This window comes from Schistocerca piceifrons, unplaced genomic scaffold, assembly GCF_021461385.2.
Source record: "Schistocerca piceifrons isolate TAMUIC-IGC-003096 unplaced genomic scaffold, iqSchPice1.1 HiC_scaffold_2340, whole genome shotgun sequence".
NCBI lineage: Eukaryota > Metazoa > Arthropoda > Insecta > Orthoptera > Acrididae > Schistocerca > Schistocerca piceifrons.
The window spans coordinates 5,852,425-5,873,869 of record NW_025728274.1 but is presented as its reverse complement, the minus strand read 5'-3'; positions in this window follow the sequence as shown (position 1 = coordinate 5,873,869).

Sequence of the window (21,445 nt, the reverse complement as noted above, 5' to 3'; positions counted from 1 at the left end):
ATATTTCTTCGTTCTCTCGGATGTTTTCTTTCTTCTTACGAGACGACTCTTCCTGTAGTTCTTCCCCTGATCTTCGTTTGGGGTTTCGTTTGCCTGTCTTCCAGTATTTTGGTTTTTTAATTATCCTCTATAATTTGCAGTTCTTATGTCTTCCTAAATTTGTGTGACGCATTTAATGTTGCTCTTACTATTCCACAGCTTTTCTATTACTCCTGTACTAATTCTTTTCTGTGGTGTTCTCATAAGATGTCCAAAGAACGATACGCGATACTTGCTGATGGTGTTAGTTATTAGTTCTGTTTTCTTGTGTATTGTTTACTTCGGAGTTACTATCCAATGATTTTATGTATGTCTATGTATATTCTCCGATGCCCATTTACTGAGATATTGTTGGTCTCCTAATTCTTCTTTCTGTCTTTGGTCCATTTCTGCTGTAGTAATTTTGAAGATTTTTCAGCTGCATATGTTATTTCTGGTCGTGTAACTGTTTCATAGTTTTTTTAATTTAGCATCTATAGACACGCTTTTTAGTTGTTTAGTAATGTATTTTTCTTTCTTCAATTGCTGTATTTTGCCATTTTTAGTTCTCATTTAGATTGTTTGTTACGATTTCACCTAAATATTCAAATTTATTAACAGTTTTGGGTAAAAGCTGCGTATTGGACCCCCCCCCCCCATCCGTTTTTCAATATGGCACAGATGTAGATATTAGTCTTCGCTACTAGGTAATTTGTTACCTCGACCATACATTCTACTGTCACATTAGTTGGCTTTGCCACCTTGTAACATAAACTAGACAAAGGAATGTTCCACGAATCTTTGTCGCCACGGCCACAAATTCAAGGGGGAGGGGAGGTGTCCAATACGTAACTCAGTTTCGATTCCCTGTTATATTGTAATTTAATTTGCAAGTCGGATAAGACAACGTAATCTTGTTTTCCGAATGATATTTTAAGGTCAATTTCCTGTGCTGTTTCTTGTAGCGATTTAACTTGTATTATTTCCTGAGTATTGTTGGCTAGGTGAGCAAGAGCATCAGCAAATCCCAAGAAGTTGAAACTTCATTTGTCGCACACACAATTCTTATTTTCTTTTGATTATCTTCTTACCATTCACTCATTACATATTCCAGTGCACAGTTGAAGAGCAGTAGTGTTAGCCTGTCACTTTGTCTGAAGCCAGTTTTTATATGGAATGCTTCAGAAGTCGCACCTGTGAACTACTTTCGATGTGGTGTTGGGTAGAGTAAGTACTGTTACCATCATTAAGCTGGTCCCTTTTCCAAACGTCATTCGTTAGTTGAGTGATCAGTTAATATAAACAATACATACAGTAGTGATACACAATACATTCATCTTTACATATTACATATTGCAATCGAGGGCCTTCAGCTTGGAATTCATTTAGTGCAAACAGGTATTTACTAGGAAAGCTAACCCCCTGTTTCACAAATTTTTAAAGTATGTGGCAGCTTGTTGAACCATACATACCTATTAAAATATGGACTATTCTTATATTTTTGTCCTCTGAATGATCTTATTATCCCACTTCTAGTGTCGTAGTTGCGTGTATCACATTTGCTTGCTTTGTTTTTACTGTTCACAAAAACTATAGTAAGTTAATACAAATATAAGGAATATATTGTTAAATATTTGTCAGACAAGGATTTCACACGAGGACTCTCCGGACCTTAGTCTGTGCATTAACCTCATTGCCTTTATCTACAATACCAACAGTGTATTCAGGTGTTGTCCTGCCACGCGGCCGCACACTTCAGTATCGTGATTAACAAATTATCCCATGTTTAGGGATTGAGCCGGAACTGTTTTTGCCACTTCGCGTATCAAGTGGAACCTACCGCTTATTTTCTCGCACACAGAATAGATGTGGTTTACGTGACGAAAATTTTTGTCCAGAAGGACACAAAGAAATTTGTTACCTATTTCTTCCTATTTAATATCACATATATTATTTTATCCTCATTAGAGCAAATTGTTTTAATGTTAGTAACAGATTTACTGACTTGAGGATTTAGGCCTCAATGTAGGAAAATACGTGGTTACTTCTGTCACTCCTTCAGTTTCAAATGCCTCTAATCCCTCAGCTTTGCTGGTAAAATAGAAGGGTGGTGGTGTCTTCAGCATAGCTTACCAGATGAAGGTGGAAGAACTGTCGTAGTAGTAGTAGTAGTAGTAGTAGTAGTAGTAGTAGTAGTAATTCGGTGCACTGCTTGCTATAGTAAGTTAACAGTGACTGAATGTTGTATGCCTTAAATTTCATGAGCGACCCACGGCTGACTTTCAGAGGCTTTGGAAAGATGTAATATTATACCTCTTCTTTTCATTCCTTCATCCATTCTTTCCTAAAGCCATGCTGCATTTATTTATTTAAAATAACCATTTCAAAAACCATATTAAATCTAGGGACAATGATACTGAGCCCTAGTTTGAAGCCTTTATTGTAGGTTACTTCGCTTCTTAGCACTGGTTTAACAGTGTTTTTTTTTTTTTTTTAGACTACTAAGATTTTCTCCTTAATACTACAGATTGAGGCAAGTTGTGGTTCCTTCTATGCACTTTCTTCAGGGCTCGACGTCACAGCTGAGTATTTGTTCTTTAATGTTAGGATTACCTTGCTTGTTTCATTTCCCATAACCTTCTCAGGTTGAAACTTCACGGTTTTGAGTGGTATGGTTTGGTATCTCATGGTAGATGCCCATAACATTTTCTGCTGGTGATAAGAAATTCTTATCAAAAAGAATACATACTTCTTTTGATATTTTTACGATATTAGCGTACTGCACTTTGCACTAAGCTTATCCCGTTTATCTGACGCTTCTGCGTGGGATAGTGTATCCAATCCCTCCTAGCTACCTTATTTTTAATGAAATTTGATCTTGCTGTTATTCAAAGCTCGTTTCTTTTCAACACTTTTTGTTGTTTTGTAAGAACTGTTATTTATTCTGTGTGTTGTGGAAGGTAGTTTGAGTAATGGGAAGTCCACGTTACTTAACCAGTGTCACCAGCAATTTTGAGAATTGTTGCGTGATGTATCCAGGTAGATCTAGAAGCTGTGAGACCCTGGTGTCAAAGGAAAGTATATTTTTACGGTTGTATGATCTTAATATAGCTGAGTTTCATGACAGCTAATTTGCTGAAGCTGACATCAATGTTTGTCTCAAAGTACATTGTCATTGGAACCAGTCTGCTTAATTTCGTCACTGAAACTGTAGAATCTTCACAAGGTCGGTCTTGCCACAGAATCGGTGGTTTCATGCCAAAGGGACAGGTACTAAAAAACAATTCGTAAAACGCTGGTTGCAGGTTGAAATGACTGGTCTTTGTCGCTATGCCAGCCAAAAGCACATTAAAATCCGTTAGCTCGCATTTCAAATAAAATTGCACATGACACTGTCAACGTTTTAAAATTAAATGACTCATTTCAGCGAATTCAACTGCACGAGTGTTTCGTCAGAGATATAAAAAGCTTAAACAAAAGAAATAAACCCTTGGCTAAAGGCTCATTACTACTTATGCCTGAACTAAGTTAGGCAGAAAATATAATGATTAAAATGTTTGATAGATATGCGAAGCTTCTAGACAAAATACTGTCTTGAACTACGGATGGAGGTACGACTACGTTGTAAAGAAAAAAATTCTCACGTCTGCTAATCATATACTGCATGTGGTAGAAACATTAATAAAGTTGCGTCTTATTGTTTGGACGATCTGTTTGAAGTAGGAACCAACGGATTTTAATGCGTTTTATGGTGGAACAGCGACAAAGACCCTTACAAGGGTTGCAATTAATCACTTGACATAAAGAATTGGCATCTGTGAAACCTGTAACGTCATTTAACGGTGATACCAAATGTAATTCATAATTTTACATTTTATGTGGAGTGTGCTGTCTAGTGATGCGTCTGTAGGTTGTGCCAGTTACCACCGCTTTCCCAAGTGACTTCTTAAATATGCGATTAGACGGAGCTTCCCTCACACAAATATGTGGAAGATATGTGACAACAGTTTCTCGCAGTCATGGCGGTTTGTAGAAGGTTTTACGTAGATTTCTGACTCTTATCTGTTCTTGAAGCTGCTGCAACTTTCGTCATGTGACAACCAGGTAGCTTGAAAATGAACAATGTGACAAAATTAGCTAATAGCGAAAAATCGTGAAATAAGTGTTCGTTTCAAAATGAAAAATCGCATACGCAGGGCAATGACTTCCCTCAAGAAACTTGAACATGTTTCGAAATACTGAGGACAAACATTCAGCAGATTGCCTAAGAATCACGTAAAAATTTTATTGCGCTATACAGTACGTGGGTAAGTCCATAATTGTTTTGCGTTAGTTTGCGGTTCTGTTATTGATTCCGTAGGAGGAGGGAAATGAAGCTCAGGAGGTAGTTAAAGATGAATTTTTGTTTTCCGCAGGGTATTTCAGAGGCAGCTGCACAGTAAACTACACTGATAGCAGGCACGGGATTGGTAGTAAATACGCTCACCCTCGTTTTGCTCTCATTATGAGATTGACGAAGAACTAGGTAGTATGAGAAACCGAGCAAGTAGGTACAGGCAAAACGAAAATCACAGTAGTATTTGGCCTTATTTCAGTCTCCCGAAAGCCTTTATTCCCAGAAACCTTGCAGTTCTTGGCTCGCTGAGATCTCCGTTCACTTTCAATAGCTGTAGTCCCTAAACCCGTCCCTCGCATATTTTCGCGATATAGGCGCGTTTTTTAGTTTCCCTTGTTGCAGTGGAAAAGCAATTTCCGTTATTGCATCCATCACGCTTGAGATTTGGCACGAGATCTCTGTTTATGGAATCCACAGTCACGCATCCCATTACCCATACAAGAGGACACGTTTTGAACCAGTAAGAAGTTATGGACTGAACACTTAGTCAGGACTGTTTGATACTGTGTTTGGGTTAAAGTACAATGGCATTCTAAATACCCTAAAACTAATAACTAAAATTCCGAAACTTTTTAGTAGAGCCTGCGGTTAAAAGCACGCTCTGCGGCAGGTTGACGTCTAATAGAGCCTAGATTCAGCAAGAAAGACTTAATTGCTCAAGTATCATCCCTGACTATAATTTATGAAACTGGAATGCTCCTACCAGGAAGTGGTGAGGCGTTCGACAGGAGAATAGTTCACTGTTTTAGCTTCTTAAACAAAGCACTGTTAGAAAATGCATCTGTCAGATACTCGCACATTGCAACCATAGTCAACGCAAACATATAGTTTGCATCTGCCATTTCCAAAAGAACAGTTCTATGTCGCCGTTTACGTTTATAAAAAGGCTCCCACTATTAGTCGAGCTTGTTATCACGTGCTTTCCATGTAGCGCGTCGAGACGATGAGGGAAAATTCAGCTTCTCTCGAAATCTGCTGTGGCAATGACAAGGGTACCGCCCTGGCTCACCACGATTTCGTTCAGGTACATGATGTATGCAGGACTTGACTAGAAATTAAAGTGACGCAAGTGGGAACTCCAGATCAACAAACGTTCAGAAAAACAGTATTTTTGGTGCTGGTTGGACGATGCATGTCGTGCAGAACGGTAATCAGAAGGTCGTGGGGTTGAGTTCGTATGTGCAACAATTTTTCCTTCGAATTTTACGTCACTTGCACTGCAAATAAACCGAAGTATAGGTCAATATATTGCATTTGTTAATGTTTTCATAAAAGGCGTGTAAAGGGAAAGCAGAGGACAATGTGGTACTGCGAACAAATTTCCAGGTAAGGATTGTAAGACGTACACAAGAACTTCGTATAAAAAACTGAATACTTCATTACTGCACAGTTAGTAATTTACACTTGCTGTAGTGATACTCATCGTAAAAGCAAGGAGCACTAATTTTCTCAGTATCTTACACACGTTATGAACGCCTCTTTTTTATTGCACAACTTTACTTAAAATTTTCTATAGCGAAGCAAACTTGATTCACATTCGTGAAAGGTTCTCTCTACAGCACAGTTTGTTGCGTAACTCATCGTTTCGCCAAATAGTATAGCTGGTGAAGCACAAAGATGCAGTTTTCTCGGAATGTGATTTATTTTTATCATTCTGTGAGGTAAGAGCAGTTTTGTAGCTTTTTGATCAAATTCTTTTTCTTGCAATAAAAATAGACGTCGCAGAGTTGCAATAGCAAAGTGCATGTAATATTTTCTCAACGCTTGGCCTTTTTATTTCATGCCAAGACCTACGTACACCATAAATTTAGACGAAATCGGTGATGACGAGTAGGCGCTGTATCTTTGTGGCCAGTCTTCCGCGCTTTGTTGGATATGTAACAAACCACCATTCTCGATGAGAAAGAGCTGTCAGTAAGATTTAACTATTTGCAGAAATTCTATGTAGTGTAACTGCGTTTTCAGCAATCTGTTAGGCATGTGTAGCCGGAATTTCTTTGTATTTTGAGCATAGTTGAAAAAATAATGAACACGTATTACACGACAAAGCAAATACAGAACCAGAACTTCCAAAAATATCAATGGAAAAATTACCAATGTTGGAATTCATAACAAATAATGAGATTTATTTCTTTTCCAGTCAGATTGTTTGCTTAGATGTTCACATCCCTACAGACCACCGTAGCTGCTTCTTTAATGATCCTGCCTATTCTGCAAACAGGGTCTCGAAAGGGATACTGTAGGTTGCAGCACGAATCACATGAAAAATGCTGATTGTTATCGGAACGCAGTACATTTAAATCTACCGTTCTTGTGAAATAAAATATTTTAAGGTAAGGTAGTCCAAGCTTTCACAGTGAAACGGTAGGCAACAATCACTGTGGTGCAATCTTACTGCTCGTCTCACTTTTGTCTCGTTATGGACGGAGTCTAGAAGAAACCGCACCTCGCCGCTCGTCGATCGGAGGAATGTCCCGGCTACGTGCTCATCCTCAATCCGTAGTTCCCGAACTAGCGTATGGGCTGCGCCCTGTCCTGTTCATCCAGTTTCGCTCACAATCTTTCACGTGTACCGTGATGAGAAATATGAATCATCTATGTACACGTTGGTATCATTTCTAACTCTCACTAAAAAATATACGTATACGTATACAGTAAAATAACACGTCACAAAACCTTTTCCATCACCCTGGTTCCAAGAACTTCTAAAGATAGATGTTGAATGTGGATATTGTATCACAGACACAGTACTATGACTGTTCAGAGATGTCTCTAAACCCACGCAGAGATGTAAACAACCATTCAGGAGCAGCGCCTATTAAACGAGGGGGTCCGACAGTCGATCAGTTCCAGTCATTCCACCAGGAAGCAGGTACAGGTCTTGTGTTTTCTGTAGTTCAACCATGCCTACACGGTCAATACTGGCGTTCCATCGCGTCTGCATTGTTACTTTACGCTAGGAAGGGCTCTCAACAAGGGAAGTGTCTGGGCGTCTCAGAGTGAACCAAAGCGATGTTCGGACATGGAGATACAGAGACAGGAACTGCCGATGGCACCCATCGCTCACTCACCCCCCCCCCCCCCACTCCAATGGCTATTACTGCAGTGGATGACCGCTACCGACGGATTATGGCTCGAAGGAACACTGACAGCAACGCCACCATGTTGAATAATGCTTTTGTGCAGCCACAGGACGTAGAGCTACAACTCAAACTGTGCCCAATAGGCTGCATGATGCGCAACTTCACTCCCGACTTCCAAGGCGAGGTCCATTTTTGCAAACACGACACCATGCAGCGCGGTACAGATGGGCCCAACATGATGCCGAATGTACCGCTCAGGTTTGGCATCACGTTCTCTTCACCGATGGGTGTCGCATATGCCTTCGAGACAATCGTTGGAGACACGCTGTCCAGCAAGTGCAGCAAGGTGGGGGTTCCCTGCTGTTTTGGGGTGGCATTATGTGGGACCGACGCACACCGCTGGTGGTCATGGAAGGCGCCATAACGGCTATACGATACATGAATGCCATCCTCCGACCGATAGTGCAACCATATCGGCAGCGTATTGGCAAGGCATTTGACTTCATGGAAGACGATTCGCGCCCCCATCGTGCACATCTTGTCAATGGCTTCCTTCAGGATAACGTCACTGGACTAGTGGCCAGCATGTTCTCCAGACAAGAACCCTATCGGACCTGCCTGGAATAGTTTGGAAAGGGTTGTTTAAGGACGACACCCACCAACCACTCTGAGGGATCTGCGCCGAATCTACTATTCACACAGACGTAGACAGCAAACAGTCTGCATCCCTGATTTGAAACGATCATTATAGTTGCAGCAGTTGCAGACGTTGTTTCGTGTGCAGAGGAACTGTCACAACATTGTGTTGGTGTCGATGAAAGGCCACTCTTGGATACCTGGAATTAAACAAGTAGACGGCCGTGCAAAGCAAGTATCTCTACAAGCAGCTCATGGAGCTAGTATATATATGATATCCATGCTCACGAAGCAGTTGTCTTTGGACTGGTAAGAGGAATGGTCGCAGACATCTAAAATCGAAGGCGATCACTACACGTTATTTCGTCCGACATTTCCGAGAGTTCCAGAGCATCATACGAAACAAACATCAATGAGCTTCACAAAAATTTCAGTACGGCTGAAATTTCACCATTGGAAGTTCAAAACAAACACTTTCATCGACTCGACATAAGCGTCATCCAACCACATATTTATGCAATGTCTTCGGGGCACGTATCACATCAACGTCCTTAAAAGTAATCTTCGTGCTCTTTGTCGTGTATTCCCAAGCAGCCACCGACGCTTGTTGACACCGAACGCTGTAGCAGCATATAAGCTACCATACGAATTCGACAACAGTGCCAACATCAGGACATAGCTCCCAGTTGCTAATTAATGCTTAAAGTACTTACAATGCCAGAGGAAGACCAAAGCTCAATTGACAGTGTCTGCCACTCTGCAGAATATGGAATGCTCAGTCTCTAAATTTATGCCGCTGTGTACTTGCCTGTGTACTGGTGTATCAATGCGTGTGGCTGTAATGCACAACTTTAGTTCTTGTGAACTGTTCTGCTGTTCTGTTCTGTGTAGATGGAACTTACAGACCTGTACAAGCATTCGATTCTCTATCCGAAGCTTTTGAAACAATTCTCAGAGAACATACAAAGAAAATTTTATTGTTAATTTAGATATATAGTCATCAATGTGGACTGACCTGGGAATATCCCAATTGTGTACCAACGGCGAGTTATCATTTCTTGTTGTGTTACCAGTAGAATTTTTATAGTATACTAGCACTGTGTATCTTGTGTTCCATTTTCGTCCTGTTCACTCGTTTTCGTGTACTCTGATTGTAAATCTTGTTTTATGTTGGATCTGACCTTTCTTAATCCTATGTTACATCATACCAGGACAAGAATTCAAATAATGTCTTGCATGAACTGTCGAAACCAACTGTAGTAACATTTCCTGTGTTTGGTTGGCTGTAAGTGCACGTTCCGAAAGCCAAGAAATTAAAAAAAAATAAAGTTACGCCTCTTATAATTTCTGCTGTATTCATACACTTGCTGCAGGGACGTGCAAGGATCATTCGGCAATACACTTCCACAAACCTAACACTTCTTCTGCTCTACTGGTCATTCCTGAACGAAGTATAGCACCTGCCAAATGCCAAATCCAACGTTTAGGAATTTTATTGGGCCTTTAAGGATTCCATTTGTCAGCTTCGTACAACATGACTTTACGAAAGATCTTCGGCAAATTTATGGTGTAATGCAGGTGCAAGGGTGGCACACAATGCGAGAGTAGCCTGACCACAGTGTGTCTGGAAACCCAAGAGCGACCACCTGAGTCCCACCTATCAATCTCTATCCAGTTATGTCAAACGCACCCACTAACGGCTGATAAACATTCCTGTAAATGAAGACTCTACCTTCCAGGAATCACTGAGGACACATTTTACATTAAAGACTGTGGAACACGAATATTGTACTCCAGGAATAGAAAAGCAGTTTCAAATTAAGACACTTGAATATGTGGTAAAAGCAGCTGGTACGAGGATTGGCGATACCAGTCCTAAGACATGACTGTACCAGTTTACAATTGGGTTACTGATCATCCATTGGGGTTTGGCTACAGACGATTCATACAGAAATTTGACACACTTCTAGTCAACGATAAATTATGCCTCTAGGTACGAAACTCTTGCAACAATTGTGCAAGGTCTCATGCAATTCATTAATATGATTTGAAATACCAATTAAATCTTTATGTAGATGTTTTACTGCGGTTCACAAGTAGAGTGAGCCAACTATAACTTCATAAATGCGATTCGTCTACAAGATTTGTAGGACGTGGAAAGTAATTTACAAAAAGCCCGGGATAAAAGAACAATTGGCAAGCTGGTGTATATGAAGAAGAAAACATATGAAGAAAATTCAGGAAAATTCAGAAATCTAAAGAACCTATGCAAAATACATTTATGGCTCACTACTGCAGATAAGTAGCAATTGTAGCAGCGGGACTGTCCTTTCTCAGACTAAAGTCTTTAGGTGTAATACTTTATGTATCTGGACGCAGATGTACCAATCACATTCATGAAATTCGTGGATATCTCTGGTTTGCCCTCATCTACGTTCCTGTACGTAAACAAATCAAGTGGGTCTACAACATGCGCCATTTTTTTTCTACCTGACACGAAATAACACCTGTGTCAGCGCTCCGATTACCTGGCCAGGCATAGCATAGCAGCGCTGTCTCCGTGTGTTGGGCCACAACAGGTATTCTCCACCGTTGTTGGGTGATGGCGGTAACAGCTTGGAAACTGCCTGCATCATCGCCTTCACACAGAAATGTTGCGAAGACATACCGTAAAAATCCCACGTGTTGCATCCACACTGCTGCACTCTTACAGGGAACACTATTTCGGACACACACTGTCGTGAAATATGGGCCATGTAAACGTCCTTTGAATACCAAACGTTGCCCAGGGATTATCCTGATACAACGTATAACGACAGTCACACGTCCGCAATGTCGTGCCCATTCGCTCTACAGAAACCGGCGCAAATGTTCCAAGAAACTGGATGTAAATGGGATTAAACGGCAAGTAAAAATAAACTATAATTGTTATATGCGCACAAGAGTAATACACACATCAAAGAAAGTTTTGCATCACCATAACCTGTACAGAAAATTTGAACAGAGATCAACCTAAACATCTTTTCCGCCAGAATGAGATTTTCACTCTGCAGCGGAGTGTGCGCTGATAAGAAACTTCCTGGCAAATTAAAACTTTGTGCCGTACCGAGACTCGAACTGGGGACCTTTGCCTTTCGCGGGCAGGTGCTCTACCGAATGAGCTACCCAAGCACGACTCACGTCCCGTCCTCACAGCTATACTTCTGCCAGTACCTCGTCTCCTACCTTCCAAACTTCACAGAAGCTCTCCTGCGACGGGTTTGAGTCTCGGTCCGGCACACAGTTTTAATCTGCCACGAAGTTTCTTTTCCGCCATTTATATTGCTCATGAATACGAAACATTTCAAGTTGTACCACCATACAGCGAGACCTTCAGAGGTAGTGGTCCAGATTGCTGTACACACTGGTACCTCTAATACCCAGTAGCAGTCATCATAGTCATCATATGCATTGATGCATGCCTGTATTCCTCGTGGCATACTATCCACAAGTTCATCAATTCACTATTGATCCAGATTGTTCCACTCCTCAACGGCTTATCATATATATATACTAGCTCCATGAGCAGCATGTAGAGATACTTGCTTTGCACGGCCGTCTACTTGTTTAATTCCAGGTATCCAAGAGTGGCCTTTCATCGATACCATCACAATGTTGTGACAGTTCCTCTGCACGCGAAACAACGTCTGCAACTGCTGCAACTATAACGATCGTTTCAAATCAGGGATGCAGACTATGTTTGCTGTCTACGTCTGTGTGAATTGTAGGGCTTCCAAAATAGCATTCAGCTCGGCTGCGATAATCGTGTAGTGTGGACCCAGCTTGTGTAGGCTGTGTTGTTTGCTTTGGGATACCCAATAAGCACTAGCAGCGACTTCTTTAGACTTGGACCGCCGGCCGGTGTGACCGAGCAGTTCTAGACGCTTCAGTCTGGAACCGCCCGACCGCTACGGTCGCAGGTTCGAATCCTGCCTCGGGCATGGATGTGTGTGATATCCTTAGGTTAGTCATGTTTAAGTAGTTCTAATTTCTAGGGGACTGATGACCTCAGCTGTTAAGTCCCATAGTGCTCAAAACCATTTGAACCATTTTTAAACTTGGACCCATTCTGTATACACCACGCACGCGCCATGGTAGTGAGACAGGAATTCCATTGCCGTTGCATTTGATGGGTCCTGGTTTTGACATGTTGAACTGGACCTGACGTCAATCTGCAAAGTCGGCGTTAGTGCGGTAGAAGACAACTTTCCCATGCCTGGTAACTTAAACTGCGTAAGTTCAGGCGTGGCCGGTGGAAACTGATATTTATCCAACATCTTACACACACAAAATTTTTCGTCAAAGTGCTAATATTCGTCCAAACAGTCGCAGAGAAATATTCGCCGCAACCTTAACGGTGGTTCATTACTTTGAACCAGTAATGCGCTCGTAGGGTTTAACATAAACGCCCCATTAACTGTTCAAAAATGGGTCGAATGGCTCTGAGCACTATGGGACTTAACATCTGAGGTCATCAGTCCGCTAGACTTCGAACTACTTAAACCTAACCAACCTACGGACATCACACACATCCATGCCCGAGGCAGGATTCGAACCTGCGACCGTACCAGCCGCGTGGCTACGGTCTGACGCCCCTAGAACCCCTCCTCCACCGCGGCCGGCTCCATTAACTGTACGCGGGGCTTTATACTCCACAGTGTCTAGTGTTTGGAGCGTGCTGTCTGATGCTCATTCATGGCATCAAATCACTGTGCCCTTAGTAGGGACCGCTATAAAGACGTTGCTCTCCACCGATCACAGGCCCACCATAGTCCAGTTGTAGGCGTTTTCACACCTGGTAATTACACGTCAGATACGAAGAGCCCATATAAACTTAACAACAATCATCCCAAGGTATTTAGTTGTTTTGGCCGCTGTTGCATCGTTAGGGGAAGTGGAATCCTAAGTCGAGTAAAAATCGAAAGAGACGACTATCGAAAGAGAGGACTTGCTATCATATTCCGAAGGCACTTCCTACAATTCACTCATGCAGACGTACTATCACAGCGTGCATTTTCAGGTGTCAGGACTAAAGAGTACTGGCTTCAAAATATATGCATACGTCATCTGCGTACTGTAATATTGTATGTCACTGGCAAAGAGGTCATGAAAGTCTGCAGTACAGAGACTGAATAAAAAGATGAGCCAAGACTCAGCCCTGTGGGGAGTCCTCTGCTAGTTTTTTTTGGATCCCAGAGTAATTCCGTGTTGCAGAATGATTGGCTTCCTGTTGCACAGGAAGCATACAATGTTGGGCACGAGTGGTTTTGATATCTGGAGTTTCTTCAGTTTTTTCCCAAAGATTGACTAGAATTCGTTGTTGTATGTTCTAATGAAATCTATGAATGCGCAACTATCATATAATTCGACAGAGAGAAATTTAGCTGTATGTCAATAACCAACTGTGAAAGTGTCAGTTGTCTCTTTTGCTTTTCAAAATCAAAGTATTTTCTCCGGTAATAGCTTGTTTTTACACCGCCATTCTAAGCGCCGTATTAATCCTTTCCATTACCTTCGCCGAACACAGTAGTGTGCTGAAAAGCCGATATCACTCACGTTTATCAGATCTTTTTCCCGACTTGTGGATGGCGACGACACGACGTGTTTTCAGCGAGTCGATTTTGATCTTTTGTGTCCATAAAGAATTGCAAAATTTGAGTAGCAGCAGTTTCCCCTTGTGTGGGATGTGCCGTAACCTGGGTAGTCGGTATAATCCGGATCCGTATCAGGAGCAGTAACCTTCCCTTGCGAGAGCGCAGTCTGGAGTTCCTCCAGCGAAAAGGGTTGTGTAATGCCGCTTCTCCTCTCTTCTTTCCACCTCGCCCCTTGTCTGTTACGCCAGGTGGAGCTATCATACACAAGAAAGATTCTAAGAGTCGGATGTCTCTTGTCTGATAGGTTTTATTGTTCTGTATTACATTCCAGATCCAGGTTAATACAGTTTCTTCGCCGACTGGAGAGCAGAAATTGTCACGATTTTTAGTTTTTCCTACGTGAATATTTTCTTGGCTACAGCTTATGCTTTCTCAATGGCAAGAAAGCTTGTGTCATTAGAGATACTTCTGTATTTTCTTAATGTCTCCTTGCGTTCCTAGAGGACTGCGTCACATTCTGAACCCCACAATCAGGGTGATTGGCGAGTAGTTGTCCGCATATGTCGCTTTTCAGGTGTTGAGACTACCGCTGCTTCATCGATAAGCGACACCAACACGTCATAGACTCTTTCATGATTCTCAGTATAGGCTATAGATTAGTTTTTCTTCCAGTAGTATTTCGAATAGGTTCCAGTTCGCTTTGTTTGTGTTAAATTTCCGTCTGATTGCGCGGTTGACAGTCTCCATAAATTGTACGTTTTTCATAATTTGAGTTGGCAATGGATCCGCACCGAAAGTATCCGCTATTACTTTCCATGTTGTTCTGGTACAGAGTGCAGTTGATGCTATGCTAAAACCCACTGCCGTCAGAGCTTCATTTGGTAGGACTACTCGTGTGGATGAGCCGCCATTTAGTACTGTAAGGTTTTCCCAATCTAGTACATCCACTAGCATTTTGCCCCCATTGTGTTGGCATTTCTGCAGCCCCCACAGTGCATGGTGCTCGTTAGTCTCCTAGGAGCAGAAGGCGTTTCTCGAGCGAGGCAGTGATTGTTGTTAACTGCTGTCTGGAAAGGCTTTCATTAGGTGCTTTGTGTACTGAGATCAAATTCAGAGGGAGGTCGTTGATCCGCAGACGGACACCCATCCTTTGCCATGGGTCATGCTGAGTGCCCATACTGACAGCGGAAAGGTGGCTGCCTTGTTTTATCAGCAACGCTACATTGTCGTAGCCATTGTCTCTATCCTCTCTAATGACAGAGTAGCCCTGGCGTGCGAACGATTCGTTCCGTTTTAACCGTGTTTCGGTGATGGTACAAATGTCTACTACAGTGTCGAATAGAAAATGTCGAAGGCCATGTTTGTTTGCCTTGAGCGGTCTTGCGAGACGAAATTTACATCAACGTCTCTTGTACATTTTGAAGTACACAACTAAGCCAGTGCATGATAACCATCCTGTCAGTGAAGATAAAAAAAACATCGAAATTGGAAATTCTTCGTGTAGCCGCAAATCTTTGTTTAGTGGTAGCACGTTGTAAAAGATTACACAGGCCAACGAAAAAATTTTTAAAAAGTTTCTTTCTTTGAGAGCTGATGTTTACACGAGATTTTTATGAGCTGAATTCAAATCTAGCCTTAGTTTTTTGTGTCAGCCATAGTTTTCGAGCAGTATGCTTTTTACTATGTAGTATAAAAATCGTATTCTATACGGTGACGGGGAAATTAATGAAACGCTTTGCTACAACATAAGCATGGTTTTATTTACAGTAAGCTACTTAAAACAATGATACGTGTTAATAGAAGTTTCACTTGTCAGCTGGAATTGGTTTGTATTTTCTTTCTCTTTTTTCTTTGAAGCTTCTTGTGTAGCATTTTCTGCGATGAGTCGCTTGCTGAACTTCTCGGTGAAGTGACACAGTAGTCCCCCCATAATGTTGGCCTTGGTAGCGTTTTCCCATCACTTTAATGTCCTGGTGAAAACGCTATCGTTGCTCCTCACTAACATCTCCAATATTGTCCGGGAAGTATTCAAGGTGACTGTTCAAAAAGTGAATTTTCAGGCTTATTAAACATCCTAAAGTTTTAGACCTCTTTAACATTGTAGCTATAATAGAAACATATTCTGGAACTTTTCATGTCCTAAGAACTTTGTAACGACTTGCTTGAATGATACCCATGCTTCTTTCTCATTTAAGGTCATTGTGGATTCAAAGTTAACATAAGACATCAATTTTCTAATGTCAGGTCCGACAAAGACTTCTTCTTTCAGTTTAGCTTCTGAAAGGTGTGGAAACTTTTGGCAGAGATACTTAAAACATGGTCCATCTTTAGGCAAAGCCTTTACAAACTGTTACATTAGGCCCAACTTTATATGTAAAGGTGGAAGGAGAACTATGGATCTAAAAGATTTTTGCGTAGAATGTCCTTCACACCAGGTTTTACAGACTCCCTCACAGGCCAGTTCTTTCGGCACCAGTGTTGATCCCTAACCCTACTATCTCATTCACACAAGAAACATGTAAATTTGGTAAAGCCACCTTGCTGACTAAGGGGCATGCATGTTACTTCGCCACATATCATCCAACCACGAGCAGAATAGCCTATTTTATTTAGCACTATTTCTAGGTTTTCGTAGCTTTCTTTCATATGCACAAAATGTCAAACAGGTATACATGTTACCATTGTGTAATAAAACAGCCTCCAGTCTTCCTTTTTGTGTTCAATACCAAACTCATTCATTAGACTGGGAATGTCTGAGCAGTACACTAAATCACGTTCTTGTTAAAAAAAAAAACTTGGGAAATTGCTGCTCTTTCTTTCTATAAATGTATATGCTAGTTCCATCTGCCAATAAGTTCTTTTATTTAATCTAGAGCCCAACAATTCAGCTTTTTCTTTCGTTAAGCCCAGATCCCTAACCAAATCGTTAATCTTTAGACTTTGTGTATTACAGTGGAATTAATCATAATCTGGTTCATGTAAATCAGATTGTACATCAGAAAATACTTATGTTGGAATAGAATTTAAATCTGGTGGTGCAGGAACCGGCAAATCGACAAAATGCCCTACTGGTCGGATGGCGGACGGAAGGTTAGGGTAGCTTATAACCTTGTTTTTCGAATTATGACCAGTAATATCAACACTGCAAAAGTAGCAGTTATCGGAATGATTTCTTGGCTCCCTCGATATCATAGAAAGAATAAATCTAAAGGCTTTTCTCTCCTTTTTGGACCACTTTCTCAGATCTTCAAAACCGCACGCATGCACGCCCCGCCAAGATTTGTTTTGATCACAAAGTTTAGATCCAGAGTATAACAGATAAACATTTTCACAGAGTCTGTAACGTGTCTTTGGTGTTTTTAAATCACAAATTCGACACGAATATAACAAACTGTAGACAGAGTTTTTACAACCGCGATTAGACATTGTACTGAGCACATGTACAGGAAACGGGAAAGTAAAGTTCGGTTGACAGTTAACAAAACATCCTCTGTTAACATAAAAACAGAATCGACGGTTTTTTGTCAGCAAATGTTTTTCACCAGTGTTACCAACGTCATATACATTCATTATACCTCATTTTAAAATTATTTTAACTATATAATAGCTGTTAAATTCTTTAAAAATCGCTTAAAATAATAAATTTAACAGAAAAATGATTATTCCTTGGGATTCACAAAAGAACAATAGCCATCACCTTACCAACTGACCAAATGGTCTTTGACTTCTGTGGTGCACTTTCAGCAGCCTTTTTCCATTGTTTTGACTGCTGTTTAGACTCTGGAGTATAATGGTCTGATCGTTTCAGGTTTGATCAATAGTCACAAGTCGGCGTAAAAATTCTAGCGGATTCTGATCAAACATCGCCAGACATTATGTTGAAATGCTGTGCCGGATGTGCTTTTGGTCAACAGTGAGCAATCGAGACACCCATCTCGTAAAGTTTCTTCGTAGTCAACTCTCAGTGCAGAATACAATGCACTCGCTCAGTTCAGACGTCTACAGTCTCAGCAATCTCAGGAATTTTAATTAGACTGTCTTGCATTACCGTATCGTGGATTTGTCAGCGGTTTACTCTGTGGTGACCTCAGTTTGCTGATGGAGCGCACTTCGTCTTCGGTACTTGTACGACCGCGTTTAAATTAATTAATCCAAAATAAATCGTTTTATATGATAGTGAATGCATTCTTGAAATTCTTCGTACGGTTCTTGGAATAATAAAGCGTACCGACAGTGAAGGCGTAACAAAAGTTTTCACTTCTTTACGCTGTTTGCTAAATCTCAATTTTTGTTGTTTATTTGTTCGAAGGATTTGTAATTTTTCACATGACTCAATCTGACGGTAATAAAATCTTATCAGGGGACCGCCCCTACTCATCACAGATTCCGTCCAAATTTATGGTATATACAGTGCTTCGCAATGAAAGAAGAAAAGAGGTGCTCCCAGTGGACAAGCGTTTAGAAAAAAATTGCATTTTTAGCGCAGGTCGGCGGATGCATGGGCCGCCTGCAACGATTGGCATAGCGGAAGGGATACACAACGGTGATCAGAGGGTCGCAGGGTCGAGTCTCTGTGTGAAAACTAAGTCTTCCTTTCCAGTGTTTGTTTACGCAAGTGGCACTGCAAAGCAACCGAAATAATGCACAATGAATAACGTTTATTAATATTCTCATGGAAGGCATGAAAAGGAAAGACAAAGGAAAATTTGATACTGCAAATAAGTTTCCGAGAAAGGACTGTAATTGAAATGTACAGGACTTGGTATTCCATTAGTTTCATTCTGGCGTTTAATAGTGCTCAGCAGCTAAACGCAAACACTATGGTCCCAGTGAACTAAAATCGACCAATCCAGAGTGAAAAAGAATCATAGACCGAGAAGACATCATCACAGTAAATTTTTTTTCAACAACACCGGCGCTGATGACCTCAGTTGCTTCTGTGCACTCTAACAAATCCAAAAACAAAATTCCACATCACCAACTATCCTCATCAAAATTGGGAGAAATAATGGCTATCACTTTGTTTACATTCATCGTACAGTTTGTAAACAAAGTTCGTTTCTCTATAGAAACTTCAAGGCAACCATGTCGCCCAAGTCGAAAGAATGTGGCGTGTACGACACGTGCAAGATGCAGAGACAATTACTGCGTCCCTCTTTTCACTTCGAATATTACCACAGCACGTGTAAATTAACTATAAAATAATATAAGTATCCAATTGCATATACCTCCCCGGAAATTTATTTCCTATTCCTAATTTTCCTTTGCCCTGCCTTTTCATACCGTTACCAAAATATTAATACTCGTAAATATGATGTATTGAGAATTATTTCAGCCTGTCTGCAAAATATAAAAAAATGCTGAGAAGGGATCAGACAACCTTCGAACCACCGCTCTGTACTAGATCTGCTGCCTCGTAACTGAGCTAACATAAATAGTTAATGACTCGTCCGACCAGCGCCAAAATACTTACTTTTTTCCAAGCGCATGGCCAGATTTATTCTTAAGCACTGAATGTTTAGAGAGTTGTGATAATGTATCTTCTTTCGAAGAACTAGACCCCTTTATGAGGTTTGATAAAAAAATAACGAACTTTCTGATTTCCCCGGCTTTATGGATTCGGTTTTCAAACTCTTTCATCTTGTTGTTACACATGCTTCTTATGTATGTCCGTATTTTCAGCTGTTCTGAATGTTTTGTTTGGCAATCGAAAAGGTTAAAAGTGTTGTAGAATGCTGGGGAATTTTTACTTTTCAAGATGATGTATCAAAGAATTTGAATTAAATTTTGCTTGAAAAGAGGAATAACGTGCAGCACCGCAATTGAAACGTTGACTGCGGATCTTCTATAAATAATACAAGTGTGTACGGTGGTATAAGCGTTCCAAAGGGCTTGGAGGAGACATTGATGACGAATACCGTTCTGCACTACCTAGCACATATATTGGACATGTGGAAGAAGCAAAGAAAACGGTTCTGGAAAACCGCCGAATTACCAACAGAGAGGTTTCTGACGACGTCGGCATATCGTTCGGCTCATGCCAAGTATTATTGTTTCCGAATATTTTGGGCTTGAAACGTCTAGCAGGAAAGTTTTTCCAAAATTGTTGAACTTCCGCCAAAAGCAACGTCACTTAGACGTCGCTCAGAAATTGGTGAATGAAGTCAGCGATACATAACTTCTAAATAAAGATTAACAGGTAACAAATGATGGGTATAGGAGCTAAACTGTCCTGTTTTTTGCCAAAAACATCACGTATTCCTTACTGACCGTACGACTCATGATGCACTACCCCATTGTAATCGAAGAAATCAGTGGAAACTGCCTGAAGAACAAACACCGAAAAAATTCGACAATCGCGATCAGATGTGAGGTTTCTTCTCACTGAGTTCTTCGATTACAATGAGATAGCGCATCAAGAGTAGTACGGTCAGTAAGGAATGCGTGATGTTTTTGGCAAAAAAGAGATCATTTACGTGGCCCCAGCCAACGTTTTCGCCGGGCATGCCCCCCCCCCTTCCTGGCCCTCGAGACTTCTACGACGTTTTGCCACCACTGATGAGGTAGAAACAAAATCGTTGTCGGAGTTGAACGGCATAACGAAAATCGGGTTGCAGAAGTGCTTCCAAGTTCGGTAAAAGGGCTGGCGCATGAAGGGGAGAAATCTGAAGGGCACAAGGTTGTGTTGATTAACAACAGTTTTTTCAAGTGAACCAAAAATTACCGTTACTTTTTGACCACACGTCGTACAAGCGAATGGTACGGTGTTCCGCACCTGCGATATGCTAAGTTCTGGTTAGGTCGATCTTCCCTTGTTCACGATTCGTTGGAAATTCAGTAAATTATAGAAGAGACCTACAATCATTCACTTTCGAATTATAACGTACAATGAGTTTATTAGCGCCTTGGTATTTTTTAAGAGAATCTTGCCAATGCGAGACTTTTTTACTCCAGATAGATGGAGCGAATTACGGAAAAATTTCGAAGTTGTCACTGGTTCAACATTATCGTAAGCAAACATTCGGTCACTTAAAACAACGAGAAATTCTGTGCTGAACCTGGAGCTCCTTCAGCGATGCGCGCCCTGCCGGTAGTCGTGTGGTCGTCTGACCACCTTGACCTCAGCACCCGCGAGTGCCCGAGTAGTGGGCAGCAGCAGCGGGCGCCCACACAGCCCTCGCTCCTGTCTTCTGCGGCAGATCAGTGCGACCAGCATTTTGAGACACTGCGGCGGCGGGAGGCAGTCTGCTTCCCTGTCAGCAACGTGGAAGGCTGCGAGCGCAGTCAAGCTCCAGCGTGCGCGATGCTGACCTGCGCACGGTGAATCTTGTCAGCATCGCCACTTGGTGTTGGCCAGCCTTCGTGATCGCACGTGTTGCGAATGTTCTCCGTGTAAATTTGACAAGATTCAACATGAGCGAGTGTTTGCGCCGGATAATTATGCCTACCATTTGTAAACTGACCGACTGACTGCTTGTAATGCCATTTAATTGAGACAACATAGCTATGTCTGTTGTATGCATCTAGATGGTGAGAAACTGGTGGAAGACACATGTGCTGGTTCTCTAGTCACAAGTGTTAAAACCTTAGTTGACTTCGTAAAGTGCAAAGATGATCTGGAATCTGTTAAATCACTGACATAGGTATTCGTTAAAAAATAAGAGTGGAACTACCAGTTT